Source organism: Anguilla rostrata, chromosome 9, assembly GCF_018555375.3.
Source record: "Anguilla rostrata isolate EN2019 chromosome 9, ASM1855537v3, whole genome shotgun sequence".
Classification (NCBI taxonomy): Eukaryota; Metazoa; Chordata; class Actinopteri; order Anguilliformes; family Anguillidae; genus Anguilla; species Anguilla rostrata.
Genome location: NC_057941.1, coordinates 23508669 through 23536503, shown reverse-complemented (window position 1 = coordinate 23536503; position 27835 = coordinate 23508669). Strand labels below are relative to the sequence as shown.

The window sequence follows — 27835 nt, the reverse complement described above, 5'->3', positions numbered from 1 at the left end:
TCCAAATTTTAAAAAATAAAATAATAAAAGCCGGTGCTGCGCGAGGACGCTCTGTAATGGAGAAGTCTTTATTTTCCCCCATTGCAGTCTGGTGCTTTCGGAGCCTAAGTGAAGCAGTGGTTTGGCATGTTAGCGAGTGTGTGGAAGCTAATCAGAGAGAGGGGCATCGTAATGGACAGAATATGGGCGGAATCACAGAGAGACGGACTGCGGCAGGAGCAAGTAATAAAACTAATTTCTCCTCCATCTTTGTCACCGTGCCGAGGAAAATGGGGTCAACAGAGGTGGAGGCAACACAAAATGAACAGCTGTTGCCTTCACACAGCGCGGATCTGTGGCGGAGAAACTCTGCGAAATGCGAGCAGATTTTCCCCCAAATGCAGAACTGTGTACGTTGAAATTAGGAGCACGACCCGTGCATATTTCGTTCTTTCTTCCTTTATTTGATCATTTCGAATGTCCCCCAGTACCAAGAAGGTAGTTGGAACACTCAGCATATGCATAGCAATGAAGCGCAAAGCCGGTTCTTGTTTGATTGTTTTTATTCTCGGGTTTTCTGTGATTTGTTGTGATGTATAAGCAAGTGGTTATTACTGCGGTAGCTCTTGCCAGGCAGACGGGGAATAGGGTATGCATTGAAAATCAGAGGCCGAGCTACAAATAACATACACCCAAACCAACATAAGCCATACATTTCTTAATGTAGTAATAAATCGTTTCCTTGCCATCCATCTAGCCGCTTGATTGGAACTCATAGTGCAGTGTACGGGGGAAGACGTCTTTCTATTTCCGATTCTAATTGCCGTGATATTGGAATACCGTTGGGCAGATGGACTCACCTAAGGGAATTTTATTGCAAATCATCTGTGTATATGGAGAAGCAAGAATGATCATGAATAACATCTTTAAAAAACGAAACAAAACAACTATATAGAAACTGAATCTTTTGGGCGGCCAAATCAATATGGATGGTAGTCGTGACACAGAAAACATTTTGGATTGAGAAGGATCTTAAATAAGTAGTCTAGGCTATGACGGAAGACGGTTGACACTAGAGTTAGCAGTGAGGCTGTTCAGTTAAGCTGTCGGCATACCGCATTGCTTGGCATCAACTTTGCTGTTCGCTCATGCTCTTAAATTAGATTAAATGAAAGGAGAATGTCACCAATGTGTTGATCAAAGTTAACAGCAGCTAACTTTGATTAACAATCAAAAGTTTTTCACCTTGGTAAAAATGTGATGAATCAGTTGTGTGAAAATTATTTGTAGGCAGGAATGCCTCGTTTGACTACTTTTGACTGACATGCCTGTTCTGAAAATATCGGAAGTTGATGTTATGTGTGCTAAAACCACGTAATTGCCCATATTTTATACACATCATGTCTTCCGCTGTCACTAAGTGATTACGCACGATTCTTTAAATCGGTAGGTTTACAGTAGGGCCATGCCGATTTAACCCTTGTCCAGTGATAGTTTGCGTAAATTTAAATAAACAGAAGGCATTTAACAACACATACACGAAAGATCATGTGAGGAAAACCAAATCAATAAGAAAACCCGTTAAGATAGGCTACTACACCTAATGCTGAACCGCTCTCAAAGTAACAGCGGGTGCATAGGGAGAAAGGCTGAAGGAGGGATCGAGGGATGAATAAAATGCAGATGCAATTTACAATGAAGCTGCATTAAGCTTCCCCATCAAGAACAATAATGGATTAAAGGCCGCTGTCACTCTATAGTTTGCCAGTCAATCCTCTTTATTTTCAACATAACCCCAATTTCATCTCCTTCCCACACCATTAGAAAGAGTCGATTTGGCGTCGATTGCGGTCTCAGGCAGAGGCATTAATGCGCGCGCACACAAAAGGACGACTCGTTGCATTATCACTTCACTTGCTTTCAAATTAGAGGGGACTGCAGCCTCCTCGCAGCTTGTGACATGTTAACACTATCAGCTATTTGTTGTGATTGGCCTTAATACGTGGTGTCTAAAGATTTCATCAGGCATTTGATGACAGAAATAAACCACTGCCCACTGGGAAATTGCCCTGATTAATAGAATTAGGCATTGGAGGGGAATCAATAAGTGCGGCGGTCACGTGGGGCTCAGCGGAGATGCCAGTCATCGGCGGGACTTTTTTTTTGGCGGCCAGAGGAGATGCGGACCCATCAGGATACAGCGCGTTCCTGCTAAGAGGTCTGGGCTTGGTGTGCGATTAAAAAAAAAACAAAAAAGAAAAAACACACGGGGATTAGTGCTCGGTCTTCCCTGCAGCAATCTGTTCTGTAAAATGGCAGAACCATATGGGCCCTGTTGGACGTGGATTATTTCAATATAATGCGATTCCTCTCTGCATGAAAGTAGCCTGCTACGTGGTTTTTAAAATAGCAGAAACACAAGCTTATTAATTTAGTTTTTTTTACCTTGGCCTTTCTTTGTCCGACTCACCCCTACCTTCTTTGAATCCTTAGCCAGTTAAGTGCTCTTAGAAAGGAACCCTCCCACTAATGTATGTCTGCCCTGACCCCCCCCCCCCCCCCCACCCCCAACACAGACCCAACCCCCCACCATCCTCTCAGTCCAATTCAGGTTCTCGGCATTAAGTGCTGCTTGTTGATGACCAACTTGAATTTCTCTTTCTGTCCACATCAATATATTACCATTTCAGCATAGAGTGGTGATCAGAAATGATCATGTGTCATTTCGCCGCCCAAACCGTTCAGTTTCTATACGAATCACGGTCACTGGAAAACACACAGCGCAGTTATTTTCAGTCACACAATGAGTCTTTCCAAATGTTTTAAAAATATATTTTTAGAAATACAAAATACAGTTTTTTAAAATAAAAATATCCTCCAAAACCAGCCTACTTGGTTTCGCAACTCAGTCCACAGCCAAGTTTGCATGGAAGAACATCTCATATTCATCTTTGGCATGCAGTTCACGGGCGCCTGCCTGACCAGCGAGGGTCGCAATAGGGATTCGATCCAAGATTGCGGGGCTCATCCATGCACCACAGCATGGTGCCTTATCTGAATGAACCATCCAGCAGCCCTGCCTTTCCCACTGTCACAGAGACATCTCAAGCATGCCAGTACTTATTTTGTTGTCAGCTCTTCACAGCAGTACAGATTGGATTTTATTTTTGTTTGCAGCACAGTGGCTTTGTTATACACATGTTCAATATGCTTATAATTGAATTATTATAAAACTGTCTCTTTTAAAGATGTATTGGGTTTTAAAGATCGGTACTCCATTGTAGGCTGTTAATATAATGTTAGTATAACCAGCTTGTTCCTCTGTGACACTCCTGTCTGCCTTTAGCATAATGACTATGTTGTGGTCGAGCTGACTTTGAGAACCTGCATCCACTTTGCGTGAAATGATTTGAGTTACGCTTGCTTGTCCCATTTGAGAGGACCAAGCCGTGTGAAATCGGACAGAACAGGGAAGAGAGGTCTTGCCTCCCCTGACTGCACCATCAGCCCAAAAGCTGCAGACCCTCCTGGGCATCAGCGTGGGGGCAGACTGGGGGGATTGCTTTTACGTCTCAAATGTTTCATCTTATCTTTTGAACAGGAATTCGAGAATGGTTTGCTATGTTTTGCAGCACTCCTCAGGAGATGTTCCATGAGTTAGTCATGGGGCGAGAATTTTGCCTCCATTAGGTTAGTAATGGGATAATTGTATTCCAGTGAGATAAATTATTCAATTGGCCACAGTATAAAAGCAATTGTGAGTTTCATTCTTGCTCCCTCTCAAAAATCTTGCCAGAAGTTTGCACATTGAAATGCACCTGCTGAATGTGAATTTTTTAATGCATTTACTGGTTTTATCCTAAATGATAAAATTCCACAAAATCTTAACCTTATTCCTTTGTTCACTGCTATTGACACTGAAGTATGAAAACTGAAATACCGCTTTGAAGCTCAGCTGAAATACTCCTCAACCATGTGCTAATGTAATGCTTACACGGGGCTTAGGCCCCACTGCCTTGCTCTGTGGAAAAGTTACAAAATCATGTTTTTATGAATTCATTAAACAGTGGTTGTGATCACTTAAAAACCAAACAGCTGCAAGTGACAAACTAAAATATATGTTGTTTGCTGATTGCGCTGATTGTATACTAAGTAGCTTTGTGTCTCGCAACATGAAAATTAAATGTACAGCAATTTTAGCAAATTAGGCTTTGGAACAAAGGATCCATGTAATTTATTTAAACAAAAAAAAAAATAAAATAAAGATTTTTTAAAAAGTTCAACACTTAAATTGTGCATGTCAGTTAATGACTTAAATAGTTCCATAAAGCCACTTCTACAATAATAATAATAATAATAATAATAATAATAATAATAATAAAGATATGTTGCAGGCATATCCATTACTACCACTGAGGACGGAGGTTGCAACCTCTGCAATTTCACCTGAGTTGATCTCTGTGACGATTAATTTGTGCTTCTGGGAAGGTGATGGATAACTTTTTTAAAGGAGTCTGTCCTGCCGCCATATTTATTTATTCACTTTCACTCTATTCAGACAGGGGGGAAAAGAAGGTAACAGACAGAATACGGATCGCAACACATTAAGCACTATGGCAGGGCACTCGAACCCCCACCCGCATGCAGCGATTCATATGTGGCCTGAGTCAACCGCACTCTACACTGTCCCACACGTCTTTCAGTGTCTGTTTATTTATTCATATTCATATTTTTTTCAGTAAGTTCAGCAACCATCCAAATTCACTTGTCAAACCCAGTCTTGCTTTGTAATTCATTCATTTCTTTTTTTGTCACGAATCATTACAAAGTGTTTGTCAAACTGTAAATCAACACTTTCCCGCAGTTCTGTCCCTATATTTTTAAACAACCATAGCATACTAATGTAGTTTGTTCGCATGCCCTTTATTTAGGCATATAACTGTAATGATGACCATGTGATTGTACCTCTTGGTTTATGTCGCAACACAGAATCAATCACAAAACAAACATTCAGTATCGAGCTAACCTTCAGTATTTTCCCTCTAATGCAGCTCTAATACATCCTGCAGCAACCTGGGCCAATTGACAGGAATCCATCATATTACCTGGCACGCTGGCATGGCAGTAAGTACAAATTATGTACACCAGCATAAGATTATTGCATCATCAAGTGTACTGCATATCTTTATTATATCATTAGCACTACAGTGATACAGAATCGCCTGGTAACTGATGAAAATAATTAGTACATCATCAACTATACTGTACTATTCCTCCAAATGCATTTCAAACTATTGTCAGGCTGGAAGGCCATGTAAATCTGGAATAAAACATTATTTCTTGAATTCTGCTGGCAAAATTCTGCTGACAGCTTAATCAAAACAGAAAACCAGAAAGTGGCTTTTCTATAATACTTTAAATAAAAAATTTTTTTTTAAATGTTAATGTTGCCATAACATTTTTCTAATACTTGTTTCATGCTACAAAAACAGAAAAAAAATATTGTATGAATAATGTACAACTAAAAGCACAACTTCCTTACACCTGTTACACAAACTGAAAGCCAAGCGATTTCACTAGAATAAAACCATTCCATTGTGTTCCAAAGAGCAGCCAATACATCACCAGTCAGGTGAATCTGTCAAACCTGTGACAGTAGCTCCCTCCAGTGGCCGAAAGGGTAATTCTTAAAAGCTGATAATCCTATTTCTGAAAAGCCTGTAAAACTAAAGTATGAATTTGTAACATATTTATTTGTTAAGATGCTTTTTAGAGTGATCTGGCATGACATCATTTAACTGTGCATTAAAAGTACATATCACAGAGAAGGACATATACAGTATGTGGAAAAGCAAGTGATATATCTATATAAGATAAACGGCAAAATGCACAGCAATCTAAACACACACATGCACGCACGCACGGGCGCATGCACACACACACACACACACACACACACACAATGCAAAAATGCCAGTAAATCAGCATTATCTTATAATCATAGCATATATGGTATCTACCATGACTCCTAAGAGGAACATTTATGTAGTGCTAATTTGCAAATTGATGTAAAATAATGATAGTTAACAGCAATATTTCACCCCAAAAAATGCAGCGTGGTCTGTACAGTTCTACATATTTTTAATACTGGTTGTATGCCAGGTATAGTAATGTACTATAAGGACCACAAGAAGTAGAAGGACTGAAATGGTTAATTCTGTTTGGGGTTAGAGTATACAGGAGCATTAGGACATACACCAGACTCTCATATTCTGTTTTTCACAAGTGTGTAAATGTAAACTTACACAAATATACAAACTATTTTATGGGCAAGATCAGCAACCTGTAGATAGACATACAAAACATTGATTCCGATATGAAACAATCTGAGGACAACACTGACCTCTGGTGGAACATAACAAAAAGTGCAAGATCAGACATGACTGAACACAGTGGCTCCCAGGTTTGGTCCTGGGGGACCCCTCTGTGTGCTGATTTTTGTTCCAAACAATCTCTTGCTAAGTGAAGGTTGTTAAACACATGTTCAAGTTCTTGCCTAATGTTTACCTTAAATTGGTTCACACAATGCAGGTTTGGCGCATTATCATTTGCTTTGTCTTCAAATTCTTCATTATCTTCCAAATTAGTTTTAGGGGCCATGTGTCCACACTTTCACCTATATCTGACATAATTTGGCTTCAGAGGGTAAATAATCCCTCTAAATGTGAAAAACATAATTAAGAAAAATGTACATTTTTGTTAAATTAACGTGTTAAAGCTTAAAATTCTGAAAAACCAGCATACACAGTGGTACCCTAGGAGCGAGTTTGAGAACTACTGCAGTACACACTGCACATGTTAGAAACACAATCTGGCCTCAGTTACTGTGCTCAGTTAAGCATAGTATGTGCACTTAGAATTCACTTCACACAACAAACTAACAAAACTGTTATATAACTAGGCTACATAATAGAAAATGGAAACAAGCATTGCCATTAAAAATAGAAACTGATTCACAACCAACCTGAGTTGAGAAAGATGTTTTCGCTGCTTTCCCCAGAGGATAACATTTAGCCTCTTTCATGGGGGAGGGTCCCATTATAGCCATGACTCCTCTTGTTAGTGCTGTCCCCTAACAGAAGACCTGCTGTTTTTGTCTGAAGTCACCAGGACCTTTCACCCGCTATTCATCCCCACAATTCACCTCCCAGCCCCACTCTGTTTGAACGGCATTTGGCTTTGTGTTCAAAGTTCCCGTAAGCTTTTGGGATGAATCCTGGGTATCCGTCTTGGCCACTTTGCTAATCTGGAATTAATGGCAGAAATCTGGGGGAGACGTAAGATTTCATTGTGCTGAGCTGCCGACAGGTGCTTTGAAATGGCTATAAGCGGAGGAAAGGGACTGTGGGATAATCACAGCACATTTGTTTCAGCTTGTTGCATCCTCTATGAAGACTAGAGTGGGACACCAAATCTGATGATTTCTGCTGGCCGGCATTCTGTTCTTAGATAGAGCTAATTGAGAAGAATAGAAAAATATGATGCAAGCTTTTGGCCTTTTATTGTTGAACCAAGATATTATTATTATTATTATTATTATTATTATATGATGTGTATGGCATTGTGACCAGGCCCACATAAACCAAAAAAGCAACCTGTGATTTTTAAAATCACATATAGCATGCATTATGGACTCAGAAAAAGTAGTTATTGTATAGATTAGATAACAGTCTAGTACAAATAAAAACAAAATATAGAATAAGATAAACATAAGTGGTAAAAAAAACCAAAACAAAATGTAGCTGCAAGCAGCAATGCAGGGCCCTACAAACATGTCCAATCCAGGTAAATACAAGTCGAAGGAGAACAGAGTCCAAGCGGCATAGATTTCAAAATTCTGGACGATCTACATACCCGTGCGTGAGACGATCCAACTTCCGGTTCATGAGAAACATTACTTCGAAATATGAATGTGCATTAGTATAAAGTGCTAACTTTGGCACGCCACAAATCACGCAATTTTTAGCCAAACGACTTTTCCTTATCACCCTTGATGGAAAGAATACCCAAGAATACACATGTGCGATGGTGACGGAATCAGGTAAAGCGCTCATGAGAAGATGAGTTTTAAAGCGTTATATTAGCATTAGCTTCCCGCCAAAATTTCAAATTCCTGTAATTTCCTTGTTTCTGTCAGGACCACTGTCATCAAAGTAGAACTTTATTGACAATAAAGGCAATACAGTTATGTTTGGCGGTATGGCTCTGTTCTGGAGCTCTCCCGCCAACCACGCAGCCCGCGTGGATAAGGCCGAGAGGCCAGCAGCCAAACCCCCCTAGAGGGGTACACACAGAACAGATCCAGCAGAAAAGCAAGTTCTTAACACATAGGGATGGAGCAATGCAATTTCTTAACACATAGGGATGGAGCAATACAAATTCTTAACACATAGGAATGGAGAAATGCAAATTCTTAACGCATGGGGATGGAGCTGGGTTGGTGGAGGGGATTTACGAAGCAACGTGCAGCGCTTGCATGCAGGAGGAGCAGCCGAATGAGTAGAGGGAGGCTGTTTAAGTAGACCGCCCTGTTAGTGAATGTACTGTGATAGGCGAACATCACTCAGCTGAGCCATCAGCTGATTCAGCCGGAGCGCTTGACTCTCGTGGCCTGCCAGAACTATGCGATGCTCCATTTTTTGAGATATCTGCAACTGTGCCGACATACATTGTACAATATGGTAGTGTTCTCTTCATGCCCAGTCCGTTTCAAGTCCCTAGATCATTGTTTTAAAAAGTTATAAGCACTTAAAATTTGAATTATATTAGCATTAGCATTAGCTTACCGCCAAAATTTCAAATGCCTGTAATTTCCTTGTTTTTTGAGATATCTGCAACTGCGTCGACATGGTACAACGTGGTAGTGCCCTCTTCATACCCAGTCCGTTTCAAGTCCCTAGATTGTTGTAAACAGTTTTAAGCATTTGAAATATGTTGCACCCAATAGTGGTTAGGGAGTTGGACTTGTAACCAGGGGGCTGCATGTTTGAATTCTGGGTGGGGCATTTTGCCTGAAATTTATTTGCAATTACGTACCCTTATTCTGCTGACAGAATGTAATCTGAAAAATCTTTTGTAATTGAACCCCTGTTATCCTTTTTAAAAACCTCAATTTCGATTTAGAGTCCTTTCATATACCCTCAGATTTCAAATGTGATTTCTCAGCAGAATGCTGACAATGCTGAATTTCAGTCTCAATTGATCAATCAATCAATCAGACTTTATTTGTATAGCACTTTTCATACAAGTTAAATGTAACACAAAGTGCTTCACACAATACAACAAATACATTACAACAGTATTATATACGATATTATGCCATACAATCAAAGAACTGCACATTCACCATATACTGTGTGTATTTTCCATTCGCAGGGATGATATTGGTCACCTACCAATGGAGCGAGCACAGGCGAACTGCTCCAAAAACACATTAACCTATGTCCGCTAAGTTTCTTTTCATTATCTTTTATTTACCATCAAACGAATTATTCTCAAAGCCCACCCTATAGATTATTGACAATAAGTTGTCATTGTCAAAGGGAAAAGCGAAGTATGCTAGTACAGCAGAAAAGGTTTTAAAAGTCAATTATCATTGGCTAGTTGTGACATACAGAAGGCAAAGTAGCGGAATAAATCAAGAATCGGGCAATTACATGAAGAGGATTCTATTTACCATTATAGGAAATAAATAAACAGCGCTAATTAAAAGCACCTGCGTGTAATGCTATCCAAAATACAATATAATATTTACATTGTCTTTTGCGTTTAAACAGCCCTTTGTGTTTGTTAGCATGCCGAGGAAGTCTTATGCTGAAAATGTGTGTATCTTAAACGCATTACATCTGAGATTATGAATTATAATGTTGATGTGTTGTCTCTCCTGTCCATTATCGGGGATTCAGCACCCCTGAAAAAGAGTTTATAATCCATGCGTATGGTTTTCAGTCCTCCAGTGTACTATAAAATAGTTGCTGCTGTTGGCTTGGCATGATTGTTGAGCTTGATAGTCTACTCATTTGCAGTGCTGTTTTGTGCCAAAAGTGTTGCTGTTCTTGTTGCTCCTGCGATGTGCATTTAATAGTCTAGATCACAGGTGTCAGAATCCAGTCCTGGAAGGCTGTAGAGTCTGCTGTGTGTTTCAGCAGCAATGATTCATCACTGTCATTGATTGGCTAAAACAATCCACTTACCCTCTTCTAGGCTGTGCACTGTGGATTAGAAAACTGTGTCAAATAAATCTCCCACATTCCCATGCATATTATCCACTACAGCTGTGTCTAGCTATTCAAAGGATTGGACTATCTGCTCTGTACAGATTATACTTGGCAGATTAATCTGGAAATTAAGAATAGATCAAAACGAGCTTGATGTAGAGCTCTTGACTGGGGAAATAGCACACTTTGGACACTTAAGAGGAACGATGGAAGTTGTAGCTTATATAAAGAGAAAGATGACAGCAGTCTCCATGAGTAATAGCAGAACAGGCAATGTTATATGTAATAAGCTGTTCTTGATTCCCAATATGGAACCTGTGAGTTATTTGATTAATGGAGGATGAATAGTCATGGAAAATCCTACATATGTGGGGGGAAAAATAGCACATTTTCCTCTGCCCTGGTAATGGCAACCAAAGATAAAGATGAAAGGGGAATCCTACCCTAAAAACTGACCTGTCATTTCTTGCTCAAATTCTTACCCAGTTTTGGTAAGAATGGCGATAGGAAACAATATCATTGTGTGCCTGTGCGATTTATATATTTATTTATTTATTTTTAGATTTATTTACAAAATCTTCTTGCACTGCAGAAAGTGAGTCAGAGAATCTTTCAGTGATTGCTTTAATTTCACGAAACTTTCTAAAAGTAAAACCACATTCCTATCTAGTGTTTGGCATCTGTGCATTCACTTGTAAAGACAAAACAAAACAAAATAATTTAAAAAATGGAATTTAGGAAGATGCTGATGTCTCTGAGATAAAAAATTTATGTCACTACGTCAATGATGTCACATTTCAGCATTCAGATTTGTCCCGTTGTTGACACAATATGAAAAGCCTCTTCCTTGTAACTTTTCTGTGAAAGCCGATTATACGGTTGTGGCTCATTTTTACTGTGCTGCCTGAGTGGACTCCCTGTGGACAGAGCAAGATGAGCCCAGCAGGGCACTGCAGAAATATATACTCTGACCCCCTTAAAGTCCCTGTTAGACGCAATCCTCCAAAATGGCCAGACGGGAATGCCGGTCCCCAGCTGTGGGTGGGCCCTAGTGCTCTCTGTACATTTCCCTCTTTCGTTCTTCATCTGTCTTTACTTTCAGGATTGCAGCAATTGCAGCATTCCCTCTCCTGTTGTTTGTTTTTGAATGGAGAGGGAGTTGTGTGGAAAAACAGACATCGGTCCTATCTTCACCGAACACCCATAGTAGTTGTGGAAAACTAATCGGTGGATGGAAGAGGAGATCCCAAAGGCTATTCCACAAGGTAATGGAATCCAGTACAGTCATTTGAACTTGACTTTGGGGCAACTCATGATGAAGGCCAAAGCTCTTGCTTGTCTGCTCAGAGCTTTATCATATCATTTAAAATAAAGAATAGATTGTTACACTTCTTGTGGTAAAGACCTTGTATGAATTAGAGATACTATGCTCAGGACGTAGTTTTTCACAGGATAATTGGCCAGATTGGTACCCAAAGTACCTATTTGGCCATCTGCTTAGCATTTAGCTAAGCAGATGACCAAATTGCTGCTTGTTTCCCAACTAATTTAACATTTCATGGAAATCATATAGCCTCCTCAAACCATAAAGGTTAATAAGAAATATATGGCAAACTGCACAATACAGGCACTGCCATTTGCTTCCAAGAAATTGCTAGATGTTTCCATAGAAAAGTGGAAAAAGTTGGTTATGAAACCCTGTTATTGAATGAACATCCTAAAAACACCATGTGACATCAATGGGCTTCAGCTACAAGATACGTTTTATAGATGATATTCATCCACAATAAGCTATAAGTTTTATTGCAGTCATTTGTAAGCTGGAGTAAATACATTCAGTGGCCACTTTAGTTGGTACAGCTGCTCTTTAAAGCAAATAGCCAGCTCCTCCAAACAGCCAATCATATGGCTGCAAATCAACATATAAAGCATGCAGATAAGGTGAAGAGGTTTAGTTGTTGTTTAACCAAACATAGACAAGACACATGATCTAAGCATCTTTGACTGTGACATGACTGTTGGTGCCAGATTTGGTGGTTCCTGCATCTCAGAAACAGCTGCCCTCCACCCTTGGACTTTCGCGCACTGCAGTCTCTTGAGTTTACAGAGAATGTTGCAATAAACAAAGAGAATCCAGTTTTGCGGCAGTTATTAGGTGAAAACACTTTGCTAATGGAAGAGGTCAGAGACCTGTTTTGTTCAAACTCACAGAAAAGCTTCAAATGCTCAAATAATATCTTAAAATAGTGGCGTGCAGAAGGGCATCTCTGAAATCACAACACATTTCAGTTGAACATATATGCGCATGTTACATTACATTACAGGCATTTAGCAGACGCTCTTATCCAGAGCGACTTACACAACTTTTACATAGCATTTTACATTGTATCTATTTATACAGCTGGGTATGTACTGAAGCAATTCAGGTTAAGTATCTTGCTCAAGGGTACAACGGCAGTGTCCTACCCAGGAATCAAACCTATGACCTTTTGATTGCAAGCCCAGTTCCTTACTCAGTGTGCTACACTGCCGCACGTGTGTTGTGTGTGTGTGTGTGTGTGTTTGCATGTTTTTTTTATGTAGCAGTAGTAGGAAGTGGTGACAAAAAAATCTGAATGAGAGTTTGTATCTATAATGTCTGCTCGAGGGATAATTAAACCTAAAAGGCAAGATGCTTTATGTAATAATGCAGTGATGAATCAAACTGTTGCTGTCATCACTTTTCTGTCCTTTAGCTACTTTTTGAATTGTCACTATTCACAACCTTTCAAGAAATCCCCAAAAGTGAGTGTCCACTTATCTCCCCATCTCAAACTTCCATCTGTAGGCTAGTTCATATTGATAGTCTGTTTGATCAAATGGTTTTCTTTCAGCTCAGGAAACAGCTACAGCAATGATACCATATGACCTGTGCAAGCTTCTCCACTAATTGCTGCAAGGTAAATGTAAATAATCAGGAAATAAGTGAGGTAGCATGGTTGACGTTACAAAGTTTACTGTGAATCTTAGCTATTTCAAATAATTGTGATTTACAGCAAATCTGCCTGAGATGTTTATTTTTAATTTTTTAGTTTTTTAAAGCAGACAGGACTAAGTTATGACATAATATCTAGTGCTACACTGGAAGGCTGCTGTAGTGTAGTTGCTATTTCACATGCAGGTTTTGGAGCTCAATGGTAAATCCTTATTTTCAAAGCCAGTTCCCTTTCTACCTTAATTGCTTTCTCTTGGCCCTGTGGACACATTTTGATGCTCTGTATTGTTTACTAATCTTTCGGCCATAATAATAACTTGTTTGTGGTCCAACTTTTTTCCACTTAAGCCCCTCAGCAGTTTTGAACTGAGCTTATGTGAAATGGACTGGTGGGAGAAATAGAGAATGAGCTGATCAATGACACAAGGTAAAAAAAAGAATTTTTTTTAAAAACAAATGGAAATTTTAGCTGAAGTTTTCAACCCAAAAAGGATAAAATACAGAGGAGAGATTTTTTTGTAAACCAGTTTTAATGATTCATGTGTAGCTGGGGCAGGAGTGCTGGCATGGCACAGAAAGAAATTTAATTGGCTTGCCAAGCAAGAACAAAGACTCCTGTTACAGATCTAATCACGCTCTTGTTCTGGCTGCAGGGGTTTGACGTTGGTCACCTTCTGTGGCGGTTTCTGACGTGCGCAGCGACTGAACTCTGCTGCATGTTCATGGACATTTTTATAGAATAAAACTGTAGGCTAAAAGCAAGCTGTGAGATGTCTGAAGCATAATAAATTAGGAAACCGTGTGATGTTAACATTAGTTTTCCGGCAGTATGCCGGATTTAGTTTTAGATTTTGTTTTAGATCAATGAAATATATCCTTGGCTTGTAACGCAATAATAATGCATAATGCAGCAACGAACACGTTCAGCCGTCCAGTGCAAGGGGACAGCATATTGACCTGATTATATTTTCTCAATTTCATTTAAACAGTGAAAATTGTGAAGCAGATTTTTTGCAAAGGCCATGTTCAAATACTCTTTAAAACAAAACGCACCCACCTCCAGTCCGGAAAACAAAATTAAACGATCTTTATTTATTTCGTCATAAAACAGCTTTAGGTTTTATTTGAGTAAATCTGAAACAACTTAATTCCGCTTTGATTGAATTTCATATGCCCTTAAACTGCCAAAGTGTATGTGATTTAATCCAGGGTTAGAGATTGTGTAAGACGTTTTGTAAATCTCCAACTGTGGTTCTTGGATTAATTTTTGCCTTTTACGACATGTGCCTGGAGGCCTAATGGTAAAAAGTGGTATCTTTACTTTTTTATAATTATTTGTTTGCATATAACCATCTCCTAATTTGTGTTGACACCTTTTTCCTTGTTTTTCCTGAGAGTTCTTGGCCTTTTACCATAGTGATGGATGATGCATGAATTTGACATGATGTGATATATCATTTTAATACCCTGTGAAACAGAAAGACACGAGAGGCCACACTACAGTTCCCTGTGATGGAGATTATCTTTTAAAAGTAGCATGTTTTAAATAGTTATTAAAGGTGTGAATAATTGTGTCACATCTCTGAGCAATTACAATGGTATAAAAGAATGTAATTGAGCATAAAATATAACTCATTACCTGTATTGCTTTTTACACAGCCTTCTATGCTCATCTATATCAAGGGTATGAGTAATTCTGAAGTGCATTGTATGGCACAGTTCTTGGGATCTGTTAAACAGGAGACTGGGGCAAGATGGTCTACAGTATTATTTTTGTGCAGGGAAAGGAAAAACTTGGTTTTTTAACTGCTGAAGTTTTGTACATGTACTGCACAGATTGCATGAAGATCTCACACTTGATTTTAACTGATTCCTGCAAAGCTTTGCACCTGGACAAAACTCCCCTTTGCCATTCTGCTTTGGCGACATCACATTCATCATGGATTCTAATGTTTTCTATGGATTCCGGCCTCACAGAATGGAAACCAGCCTTTTCTATGGATTCTGGCCTTACTGTTAAATGTGAAATGTTCATGGGGACACAACGAGTCTAAATATCACTGAAACATTTAGACTGGTTGCGTCCCCATAACTGCAAATATGAATCCTCTTGAATCCTCTCAAATATTAAATATTATTTATTATAAATAAATCCTCTCATAATATATATCGGTCCTTTGGTTTCTCGGGTTTGCTGAATGTGGCATTCAGTGTCATTTGGAACTGTGAATAAATTTCAGATGCCATCTCAATGCAGGTGGCACATAATCTTTGACTTTGCAAAATTCCATACAGATATAATCTTGTTGACAGTTTTTTTGGCTGAGTCCCCACCTATCTATTTGAAAGGATGCCCTTTTTCCTCTGTATGGGAATTGGTCGAGTTGGTGAGGGCCATTTGGGCTGGTTATTATTGAGTGGGGAAACTGGGAAGGGGGGTCTGGGCTGCTTTGGGGAATTCATGTTTGGGGTGCGATTGTTGCTTGTAAGGGTGCTTGTTGTGCTCATTGTGTCAAAAATGATTGCTGAAAAGGTCAAACTATGGAATCCCTTTTTTGTCAAAATTAACTATGCCATGATAATATAAATAATCATATGAATAAACAATATCAATGGAATATATAAATGAGTAAACACAAGTGGGTCAGGGTCAGACAAGATCATTGGTTTCTCATGCATAAAAGCAACAGCACAGCAAATTCAGATTGATAAATAGAGAGTTGAAGCCTGGGAAAAAAGTCTGTTATTTGGTGGCTGAGGGTACTTGATGGCAATGTTTGAGCATTTGTATGGTATGCCTTCATCTTAGCCTCAAAGACGATTGTAACAGTAGCCTGCTAACTCTAGCTCAGCTGGCCCAGGTCCTTTTTGGAATAGCTTACCTTCAGTGTTGTTGTTGGTATGTTATGCTGCCTGAAAGCTAGCATAACTTTTCCACACAAGTTTGCAGGTAGCCATGCTGAAAAAACAATGGCCAAATGCAGGAAAAGTAATTGATTGCAAAGGATTAGCCAATCACTATAATAGGTTCATAGGAATAGGTTCAGGCCCACTTGTGTTGACTAACAACAATATTATAAAAAGGAATCTGATGAAATATTTTATGTTGAGTATTATTTATCAAATAATTTCACAATTTATGGACTCAGTTATATATTTCTGCATTTATCCATGTGATTACTTATCTGAAAGGCATATTTATTTTTAAAACTTTCACAACAAAAGGGATTACATATTAAACAATTATCTTTGGTACAAATATATTTAAGTTTAACACAAATGCTACCTTATCCATTCAGAGAGAACTTTTCCTTCAGTCACATTACAGCAATTACATTGAATGGTCTAAACTAGCTGTTTTAGCCCATTACAGCAAATTGGTTTTTTTTTGTTTTTATTTTGCTTATCCTCATTTCTAAATCTCTGTGATCGAAATCATAAATGAATGGCAGCTTAATTCTTATGCATTGCGCACACTGAAGTAATTAAGGGAGAGGGTTTGTTGAATGCATTTGGCCTGTAATATTAGTCAACCTTCTGCTCAACATCACAGCAGAGACTGTGGTCAGCAGAGGGCGCCATTTTGCTAGGAACAGCAGATAAAACACTCAACTCAGTCTCTCTGCCTCTACCTCCTCTCTCTCTCCCTCATGCGCTAAATTATAATAAAATAATAATAATTATGCCCTTTTTTGTAGAAAAAATGCTTATTTTTATGGAATGACCACAATTAAGGTGATGTTAATGTCAGCCAATCATTATCTTCAAAATGATTTTACTTTCTACTTATTTATTAATTCTTCATTCATTAATGTCATTACATTATTCAAATACCTAATTCAAACACACACAAAAGGAAAACAAAATGGTTTGTATTTGTAAAAAGTCATAGTTTCTATTGATACGGCAGTACTAAAGGACAATGAATGTGCAACCCTTCACCTGCAAAGGCCAGCTAACTGTACATCTTAGGTACAAAGCTGGGCACCAGAAATCCATTTATCCAAGATCCACTGAGCTCAGACACGATCAGCAATTCTGAAATTAAAAGCAGTTTAAGGAAATGGTTTGAGGACATCATTATTAAGGACATTTTAGATTTCATTCACATTGTAGAGGGAAAAATGGAAAAAAAGAAAAAAAAGAAAAGCTGATTTCAGAGATAAATGAACCAGCATAATTTAAATCCTGAGTGTGGTAATAATTGATAATGGAGAATATTATTATATTCATAAAGCAGCTTTGTCTAGAAAATAATGGGAAGGCTTTTGCAATAATGATAAATGACTGCGTAATAAAATTTGTTTCACATAGCGGAGGTACAGGGGATGCTTTTGTTTGGAGTGAGTTGATCATCCACTTTTCCTCTGTGGCAGGGCGGGGGGTAGGGTGGTGATAGTGGAGCTTCACCAAACACTGCAACAGAGCACTATGCCCTGGGGAATTTTACAGCACGTGCCCAGAACCTACCTGTGTCCTCCAAAAATACACACTATAGCGCTCAGTACTGGTGTGAACCAACAAGATGGCTACACTGCATCCTTAAGCTTGTTTTTGGCACTCTGTTTCCTGCGACGGTTCGTTCTCCGAATCCGGAATTTCGAATATAAATGATCCGTCTGTCTGGCCACAGGCTAAGCACACATGTGCTGTAACAGATTTGATGAAAAGGAGCCGCACGCTGTTCGAAAAGTCTGCCGAAACTCCTTGAACTGCCACCAATTTGCAGAATGGAAATATGTGATTTTTTTTTTTTTGCTGTTTTATGTACCCCGTGTGAACGCAATTCGCAGGCTATGGAAAAATAATATCGGGATATGGAAACAGCCTGTCAAAATGTGACTTAGAATGAATGTACGTGACAGTTTGCCTACTGGTATGCCTTCGCAGTGTGATTCCAACAGGAGGACTTTATTTTTGGAGTGCTCTGAGCTTTCTGAAGTAACCACGGGGGTGATTTCATCATTTAGAACAAAGCTCAGCATGAAGTGGTATAAGACTTGGCTCAAAAGTCCTTTCAGTGGCATACAGCTTGGTGAATAAACAGACTTTTCTTCTCCCTCCATTCTAAGCCACGGACACATTGCAGAAGGTGCACATTTCTTGGCTGATCGAAAGTTTCCACGCCCTTGGGGCTGTAACCGTGCCTGGTTGAGACTATGGCTAATTTTTCACCCCTCTGATTCCACAGCCACAGTGCATTGATTAGACTTAGTGGAGGACAATAGTGCACTGTTGAAGAGCCGTATGAAGGGAGTCTTTTGCAGACGTGCCACTCGTGAGCATGGAAAATTGCATTTTCTTGATGGGGTTTTGTGTTTCCGTTAGCTGTAATGAATAGCGCTGGCGGGTATTATTACCATTTATCATTATTCATTTGGCAGATCCTCTTATGTGGAGCTACTTACAAGGCTAATGTGGTATGCTACATTAAATAGATACCACAGCAGCAACAAGAACAACAGGGACATGAATCCATAAAGCCAGGATTACATGACATAGGCTGTAAAACAGCTCTAAATGAAGAACATAACATTAAAAACATGTCTCACAATTATCCTTAAGAGCAACATAATTGCATCATAATTAAGTGAATACAGAGCCGAACAATGACCCATTAAATAACAATTACCATATGTCATGGTCATTACAGTGTGCCAAGCAATTACTCTGAAAAATGAATGTAAAGGCAAAACAAAACTATCAAAATTCATGTGAGGATAGAGTGAAGATATTTTGGGTGATCTGCATAAGATAGGTCTAAATTCTTGTTAGCCAAGTACAATTCTTGCAAGTAGCAGGTGTGTGTTTAGTTGGTTTTCAAAGGTGCTTGATTCTGCATTTCTGAATGCTGCAATTAGCATATTGAGCAATAGGGGAGTTTAAGAAAAAATGAGGATAATATGTGGGTTGAGATGTGTAGTCACAAGGGGGGAGGGATGACCAGAAGTTGCTGAGCATACAGCTTGTATCGTCTTAGGAATTGGTTGTAGCATTAGGGCTGGCAATTCCCATGATTGCAAGCTCCATGGTTTCAAATTTAGTGTGAATTAAGGGGCTAATAGTATCTCTTGTTGTGAGGAGCAGCCTACGAGGGCCAATCTGTGGTTGAGGGGGATGAGGAGAGGTTTGACTTGGGCAGATTTAGGATGACTGAAGACACAAACCACAGGGTTCTGAACTGGTTCAAGTGGTCTGGGAGAATAGCCTTTCTTGTTGCACGAACCACTCAGTCCCTGGCCATTTTCTGCCAGTGGTTTGAAGACGCATCTCTTCAGATTGTACCTGGACTAATTATCACTACTGTGCAGGGCACTCCCAATCTAGGATTGCTCTTATCACTTGGATCCTATCTTGCTCCTCTAACGCTTTGATGTTACACTTGTATCTCCATCCAGCACTTATATTGCACTTACATCGTTATCTTGATGTTGTAGCTCGTTGTCACGCCTCTTTCTAGTATGACTTTCCCGAACTTTCTGACCTTGCTGGTGCTTACTGTGTCAACTGGTCTGGTAGTTCCTGGCCATGGATAATAATGTTCCATAATGAGTATTGTACCCTATTCGACCTGTGTTTTGTAGTTGTTACAATGACCTCCAGTATGCGCTTATTGTATGTCTCTTTTGATAAAAGCATCTGCCAAATAAATGCAATGTAATGTAGTGGGGACTCATAATGAACTGGAGGAGTTAAGTTTAGTTCCTCCCATAAATGATATGGTTGAATATTCTGAGTAAATACCAGATGAACCCCACAGAACAAATTGTGTTCTTTCTCTTTTACTGGAATGCTCCTTTCTAATACTGCCAGGAATCAATCTAGAAAGCACTGTCAGAGGGGGAGCACTCAGGTTGTATAAATTATGTGCTGGCCGCGTGGGACTCAATGTTACAAAATAGTTTTTCCATTCATGCTGTGTGCCGCAGTGCATGCTGGGATGCATGAATGCAAGGTAAGGTAAAAGGCTTTTCAGCTGGATGCCACTGTCCATGCACACACTCGCACCCACATTTGTTATTTCTGACAGAGGGACTGAATTTGCAAACACCAAAGTGGAATTTTGGACAACCAGCAGTATAAGCGTAAAATAATCAATCAACGGTCATAATACGCTCTCTGTATACTGTGTGGGTTTGTGAATGTTTGTATGGTCTATTCAAACATTTTCTTAATAGCGGGATGGGAGCCCGGTGTCTGTGCAGTTGTCAGCTGGTCACTTATGAGATTTGTGGCCTGTTTAACATGACATTGAACGGCAGACGTTTTTGCATCGAAACTCTTCAGACCGCGGCAGCTCAAGCCGACCCCCGTCCGCCACTCCCTCGCGTGATATTTATGAGTATTTATTGAATAATTTGCTCTCAGTGTTTGATTGATGTGGCCACTCTGGTGATTTATGTTTTTTTATTGGAATGGTTGTTGCTGATTATTGCTCCACAAGCCAGTGCAAAAAAAATAGGACAAGAATGTGCCCTTTGGGCGTCCTCTGAGGCAAATGGCCACGTCTCTTTCCATTTTAATGATTAGTAGTGAATAAGACCCTGGAGAGCTGCTCTATCTCTTCAAATGTAAAAAATTGTCTAAATTCATAATCTTTGCTTTTCTACAAAATGGTTCCTAGCAGTTGTGGAAGTGGGCGGAGGGGCGTGTGGCATTTGAATGATGGTTAGCCTCAAAAGGCATTACTTCACTGTGATCAGGTTCTGCATTTTAACCCTTACCGTGCCTTTTGTGATTTTCTGCATGCTCTTGGCCCTATTCTTTTTCCCTGTGGATATACAGTACAATTACAGAAATTTCCAACAAGTTTTGAATGCAATAAAATGGCATGCTTGATGAATGGAAGTGCGACAATTCTTTCCTGCTGAAGCATCACTTCCAAGAGTGTTTTAGGAATCTCAACATGTGTTAGTAGGTTTTCATTATTAGCGTTTACCAATTACACATTATGGCTATCAACACTGGCCAAAATGGCTTTGAATATTCCTTCTAATAAAACACATAAGTTCAAATATATTCAAATATATTACAATTTAAAAATATGAATTACTTGTCAGAATTTGACCACCATTCGAGCTGCGTTATTGTACTTCATGTCCACAGGACAGCAAACCAATGTGACGAGAGACATAGCTAGCAAAGGTACTTCATTTGAATGTAAACAGGACCACAGTGAAGTTGGGGAAAAAAATTTTAACATGAACATTCAATATGGCTTTTAAGATCTACATACAGTACACTTTTATAATCCTTTTGTTTAAATAAAATTAAGGCACACAATTTCCAGAAACGGGCCAAAAATGTACAGTAGAGTGCTATTAAATACTGAAAAGTACTTTCTTGGACCCTTTGGAGAGGTCAGGCCTGTAGGTTATTCGCCAGAAACGAAAGAGAGAAACAGACAGCACTCACTAGAATATTATTACATTCCATTCCATTACAGGCTTTTAACAGACGCTCTTATCCAGAGTGACTTAGACAGCATTTTACGTAGTGATTACACTGCATCCATTACAGCTGGTATTTTACTGAGCAATGCAGGTTATAGTACTGCTCAAGGCAATGTCTACGGAATTGAACTTGTGACCTTTAGGTTACAAGACCAGCTCCTTACCCATAGTAATACACTGAACTATTGTTTTTATTACATCCATGTGTGAAGGCCCAACATACTCAAATGTTTAGGCCTAAGCCTTCCTCAGTGTGCTGAATGTGCCAAAAAATAGATGAAACGCCTGATCTCTGTCTATTCATTATATGCCCAGTGGAGGAAAAGCCAAATGCACTGAGGAACCAGGGATGAAATGAACGTCCTATGTCTGTCAAGTACTGTAACTGTGTAGCAACCACCCATAACCCAATGTCTTCAATTTTAACAAGCACGTAAATGAGTTATTTTCTTCACACAGGTGAAGAAACAGCCAATAAAACGCTCAGTTTTTGCATATAAATGTATTCAACTGAAGTCATTTTTTTACATCGATAGCATTTGAATATCAATCCATCGTTTGACAGCCCTAGCACACACATACACACACTCTTACACATGCACAGTTGGATACTTGAATCCAGAATCCAGAAAGAAACATATCAATTTTGCAAAAGGATTCAGACACAATATCTGCATATATATATAGTACTGTGCAAAATTTAGAGACCACCCTTTCATTTATTCAATGTCAAATCAGCCAGTGCAATTTCAGTGTCAGACAATAATGCAGAAAATGTATATTTAATAGAAAATTACCACTACATAATAAGCAAATTTATCAGCATTTGTCCACTGTGTGACATATTCTAATACATTTTTGCACCATACTACCACTTCAGGTCTTCTAACCTTCTAGTTAACAAACAAGTTACAGCCGTGTCCTCCCAAGAAAAGTTGTTACCAAAAGTGTCAATGACCTAACGTTAGAAGAACCCTTTGACTTAAAAAGTGACTCTAACATTCAAACAACAACCCAAACACACCTTAGCTGCCTTGCTGATTTTTTTGTCATGTACATCTAAAATGGCTAAAGGAGATACTTCTGATGGGATTAGATATAAGATAATTCAACTTCATAAGGAAGTCAAATGAAAATAAGTGAAAAACCAGGAGTTTCCAAAACTATAGCTCAAAAGATTATTGCAAGATACAGCAAAAATGCGACTCCTAACAACTGCGCAAGAACTGGCAGACCACCAAAACAATCACCATCACGAAGACAGTATATAATGATCCTGTCTTTGAGAGATAGCTCCACTCTTGCTTCAGATCTGAAGAAATCTACAGGTGCTTCTGTCAATCTTTCCACTGTGAGAAGGCAACCCAGTGCTATGGGTCTGTAAAGATGTGTATCTGTCAAAAAAGCCACAACTGAGAAATGAAAACAAAAAAAAAAAGAAAATTCGCATTAGTACAGTGAAACTAGATGTCTGAGATGTGGAGGAAGGTTTTATGGACTGATGAGTCTAAATTTGAGATTTTTGGAAGAGGAGCCAGTAAATATATGTTGCTGAAGCAATAGACTCTCTGAACCATGTCTACAACCATCAGTCACACTTGGTGGAGGATTAGTGCAAGTTGTATAACATTTGCAGTGGGTGATTTGGTTTTAATCTAAGGCATCAATGCTGATAAATTGCTAGTAAATAAAAACAAATCTTAACATATCATGCAATGTCCTCTGGACAACGTTTGTTTGGTAGCAAATTCAAAGCAGAAAATGCATTCAACTTCTAAGACTGTACCTTAGAGGTGTTTTCAAGAAGCATGGAAAAATATTCCTACAGATCTCTTCAAAAAGCTCAAAGCAAGTCTCCCAAAAATAATGGAAGCTGTAATAACGGCAAAGGATGGACATACTGAACATTGAAAGATTTGATATTGTACATAGTTGTGGAGGTTTTTATGTCATTTGGTGTTATTGAGAATATGGTGAAGGATGACTCATCTGACTATATCACTTTTTTCCACATGTCTGTAGACCAGTGCTTATGGTTTTCACCACTGAACTCTCAATGTGCATTTGTCTTTGTAATGAATGGCTTATGCACTGCAAACCTACTATAATATCCCTATGTATTTGAGACACTGGACTGTTCTTGCTGTTCATGTTTGTAGATCCAGCTTGAGATGATGTGCGCTTTGTGACACGGCAAATTATCCTGCTGGAAGTATCCATTTGAAAAAGGATAGACTGTGACCATAAAGGGATGCACTTGTGCAGCAACAATGCATAGGTATGCTGTGGAATTCAAATAATGCTCAATTGGTATGAAGGGGTCTAATGTGCACTAAGAAAACATTCCCCATACCGTTACACCGCCATCATCAGCCTGCACAGTTGACACAAAGCAGGATGGGTCCATGGATTCATGCTGTTAATATCAAATTCTGACCCTACCATCGTCAGACCAGGTGACATTTTTCCAATCCTCATTTGTTCAGTTTTGGTGAAAACGTGCCCACTGTAGCCTCATGTTCTTAGCTGATAGGAGTGCAACTTGACGTGGTCTTCTGCTGCTGTAGCCCATCTGCTTCAAAGATTGACACATTGTGCATTCAGAGATGCCCTTCTGTACATCACTGTTGTAGTAGACAGCTGTTATTTGCACAATATTTAAACCTTTATTTAACCAGACATTAACATCTCTACTGCAAGCCAGCCCTGAAGCCTGCAAGTCTTTGGAGTGTGGGAGGAGACCAGAGTACCCGGAGGAAACCCATGAAGCTCTGAGAGGATGTGGCTGGCCAGGACTTGAAACTGGAACCTCCTTCTGTGCTGACCACTGCACCTCCATGCCGTCCAAGGTATGCTGTGGCTTTTCTGTGAGTTTGAACAAGTCATTCTCCTCTGACCTCTCATTTACATGGTGTTTTTCGCCCACAGACACATACACACATACATGCATACATACATACGTACGTACGTACATTCATACAAATATGCATTCAATTCAAGCTGTTTTTTATAGCTTCAGCTGTACTCTGGAGCAGATGTGAGCTCTGCGTAGGGTGAAGATGGAGGAAAGTGCCAGAAGGAAGGTGCCTAATGTATGCTTCAGCCTCCCATGAAATGGAGTTATTTTGTGTGGGAAGGGGCTGATGGTCGATGCAGGTGTGGCGTCATACAATCGACACATGGGAAATGGAGCATGAATCACCAGGCACATTGTGATTGTCCACCTCAGAATACACCTTATCTGTCTCCATATGAAGGTGTGCAATGTGGAAGCAGTGTATAATAAGGGACACTTTTTCCAGTATAATCTAACTACACAGGCAAATTGCTACCAGCCGTACAGGCAGAGCACTGTGTTTGTGTCAGCAAATGTCAACAAACATAATAATCTTTATAGCGTGCTTTGACATACATCACTAAGCAGGATTGTCAAATAATCAATTTTGTCCACCAGCCTGATTTTCTACTAAACAGTTTGACTTTTATGCTTGCATTTGGCACAGGTTTCTACAACTGATGTATGTAACTTTGGTGAGACTGAGGTTAAGAATAATTGCACTTCATTGAACTAATAAATAACTTTCTTCTCCGATGTACATCAAAAATAAAGTTGCTTCTGAATCTTTTGTTGAGGCCTAAATTAAATAGAAATTGATTTTTTTACGTACTTCATGCCAGGCAGGGAACAGGGAAATATGCAATTTCACCTGTGTTTATCTGCAGGAACACTGTCACAGGAATATTGCTGATGGCTTGTAAACAGTGACATTAATCAAGACAAATACACTCTGAGACCTACTGAAATTGTGATTTATATTAAATACCCTTTTGAGTACTAACAGGTCAGTTTTAAAAAATATTTCTCAAAGCACATTCCTACAATTAAAGAGTGCTGGCAATGCAAGTGGTGCCCTTCTCAGGATGCGATGATGATGACGAGGTGAAATGAGACTAGACACATTTTTAAACGTGACCATTTCTGATGTATTTTTAAGGGCCATTTACAGTTGTTTTATGAGAGAAGAAAATCCAAGCTACCTTTCTGGTAGTCATACATAACAAACAGTTTCTTGGCTCATAGCAGCCGGCATGATCAGTTGCCTTTTCTCACTCCATGACTTAAACCACCAGGGTCAGTCTCAGTGAGAACTTCATAAATATGTGTCTTGGGAAGAGCAGCTTCAGCTCGTGTTGGGGTCTGTGTGCCAGAAGCAGTAGCCTTGTACTACTGGACTAAACAGACTGCTGTTTTTGCATGGTGATGAGCATTCTGGGCCATCTTTATGATGAGACCTTCAGGCAAGGCACTTCCTCACACGCAGTCATTAAGGATAACTCCGTACTTATGGAATGGAGTTTAGATGATCCCCGATGACCTGGCAGGCTTCCCAGTGTGCCTTTGTCAAACCCTCTGCCTAATTATCCAGCATAATTTACTTAATAATCCCTTACCTTTCCACCTCAATGGATGTGCAGTGAGCATTCTATTCTGGCTCAACATGAGTGTTGTGAACCCCAATGAAAACTAAGCATTGGGTACTTTGAGGGAGAACACTTGTGCCACCACTTCCTCTATAACACTGAGATATTCAATCCCATAAATAAAAGGCATTCATAACAGAACATTTATAACCAAAAGTAACTGCCTCTATCTCTCCCTCTCCCTCTCTCTCTCTCACACACTCGCATGCACGCACGCACACACACGCACACACACAGCCATATTAATAGATGGAATGTTTTAGCTTTTGCTGAGAGTACATTTTGTAGGTTTTGATACGTTTCCAGGCAGTGTACCAGCAGAGTCATGAAGGTCCCTACTGCTGCACCTGGGCTACATACTGCTACTTTAATACACACTTTCCTTCACTTGACTCACGGCGAAGAAAATAGTTTGAACAGATTAAAGACTTTAGCCACAGAGACACGTTGTAGTTCAAAGCAAAACTGGTGAAATATCGCGTTTGCATGACTCGGAACAGTATATTTAATGAAGTATAAATCAATGTCTCAGTACCACCAAACCAAACGGAGGCTTCAGCCACAGCCACTGGAGCTGTCCAGCTGCTGACTTCGGAGTATTGAGAGTTGCAGAGAGCTGGATTTATGCTTTGTGCCTGCTTTGAAACAACTAGTGTTGGAGGACACAGCTAGCTTGATCGTTACTCACAACGACAGATGCCATTCGGCTTATTTATAAACACGCTGATTTGTTGCTGTTTCAGGCTGAATCAAAGGCTGTATACATGCGAACCCTTCCGCTGGCAAATAAACTAGCTATGTTCCTGGTGTTTCAGTTTGTAAATACGAAGAGTAACGTGCTGATTTTTGTAAGCTATGCTCTGTGAATCCCGTGAGACCAGTCGTCCTTCGCATGCTATAGGCTACTACGGGCATGGCAAAACCAGCCCATGTGGAACAACAGTCTATATTCTAGATCTCTAGACTGTTGTCCAACAGGAGTCCAGCAAACTGTAAATTCTATTTATTGTTTTGAATATTTCTTTGTAACTACAAAGGAACTTGGGAGAAATATACACAGGAATTCTGTGGGGTTTGGGGAAAGTGTTCTTAAATATAGGCTATTGATCTTAGTTGGGACCAGTATAACTGAAGGAAAGACTAATACTCTGACCAATGAGCCCACGGCAGTCGCACTTACAAATGTGATACAAGAAAGAATACCAACCAGTAACAGTTCTTGCATATTAGCCGACATCGATTTTTAATTTTATTTTTAATGAAAAGATTTTACGTCTGTCATGTGAAATAAGACATGGAACATAACGAGTTAACTGTTAAAAGTACGACATTTCCAAGAGGCTAAATATTCACATTTGTTTGATTTTGCGATTTAAAGATGGGATAAGATCTTACATTCAGACTAGTGGAATTGCAGTATCCGTTCCAAAGTTAGTGAAATGCGTTATCTTGCGTGTATATTCAATAATGCAAAATAACTCTAAGGTTAGGCTATAGGACGGTAGCCAACCTAAATAAGCAAATTTGCATATAGTTTATTGAGAAAATACAGCCTATTAGCAAATCCTTGGTGCACTAATAATGCGCGATAATGAACGCGCAATGTCTGGAAGCCTATCCGATCAGTCTCAGAAATTACAACCAATACCTCGGTGAAGGAGGGACTTCGT

The 27835-nt window shown here is 39.4% G+C and overlaps 1 long non-coding RNA gene across 1 annotated transcript; it reads left to right on the top strand.

The window, feature by feature from the left end:
* Positions 1-25393, top strand: LOC135262398 (uncharacterized). The gene is made up of 4 exons (XR_010332212.1): positions 1-389; positions 5031-5103; positions 24384-24532; positions 24697-25393. It is a non-coding gene; the product is annotated as an uncharacterized LOC135262398 (long non-coding RNA).
* The last annotated feature ends 2442 nt before the right edge of the window (positions 25394-27835 follow it).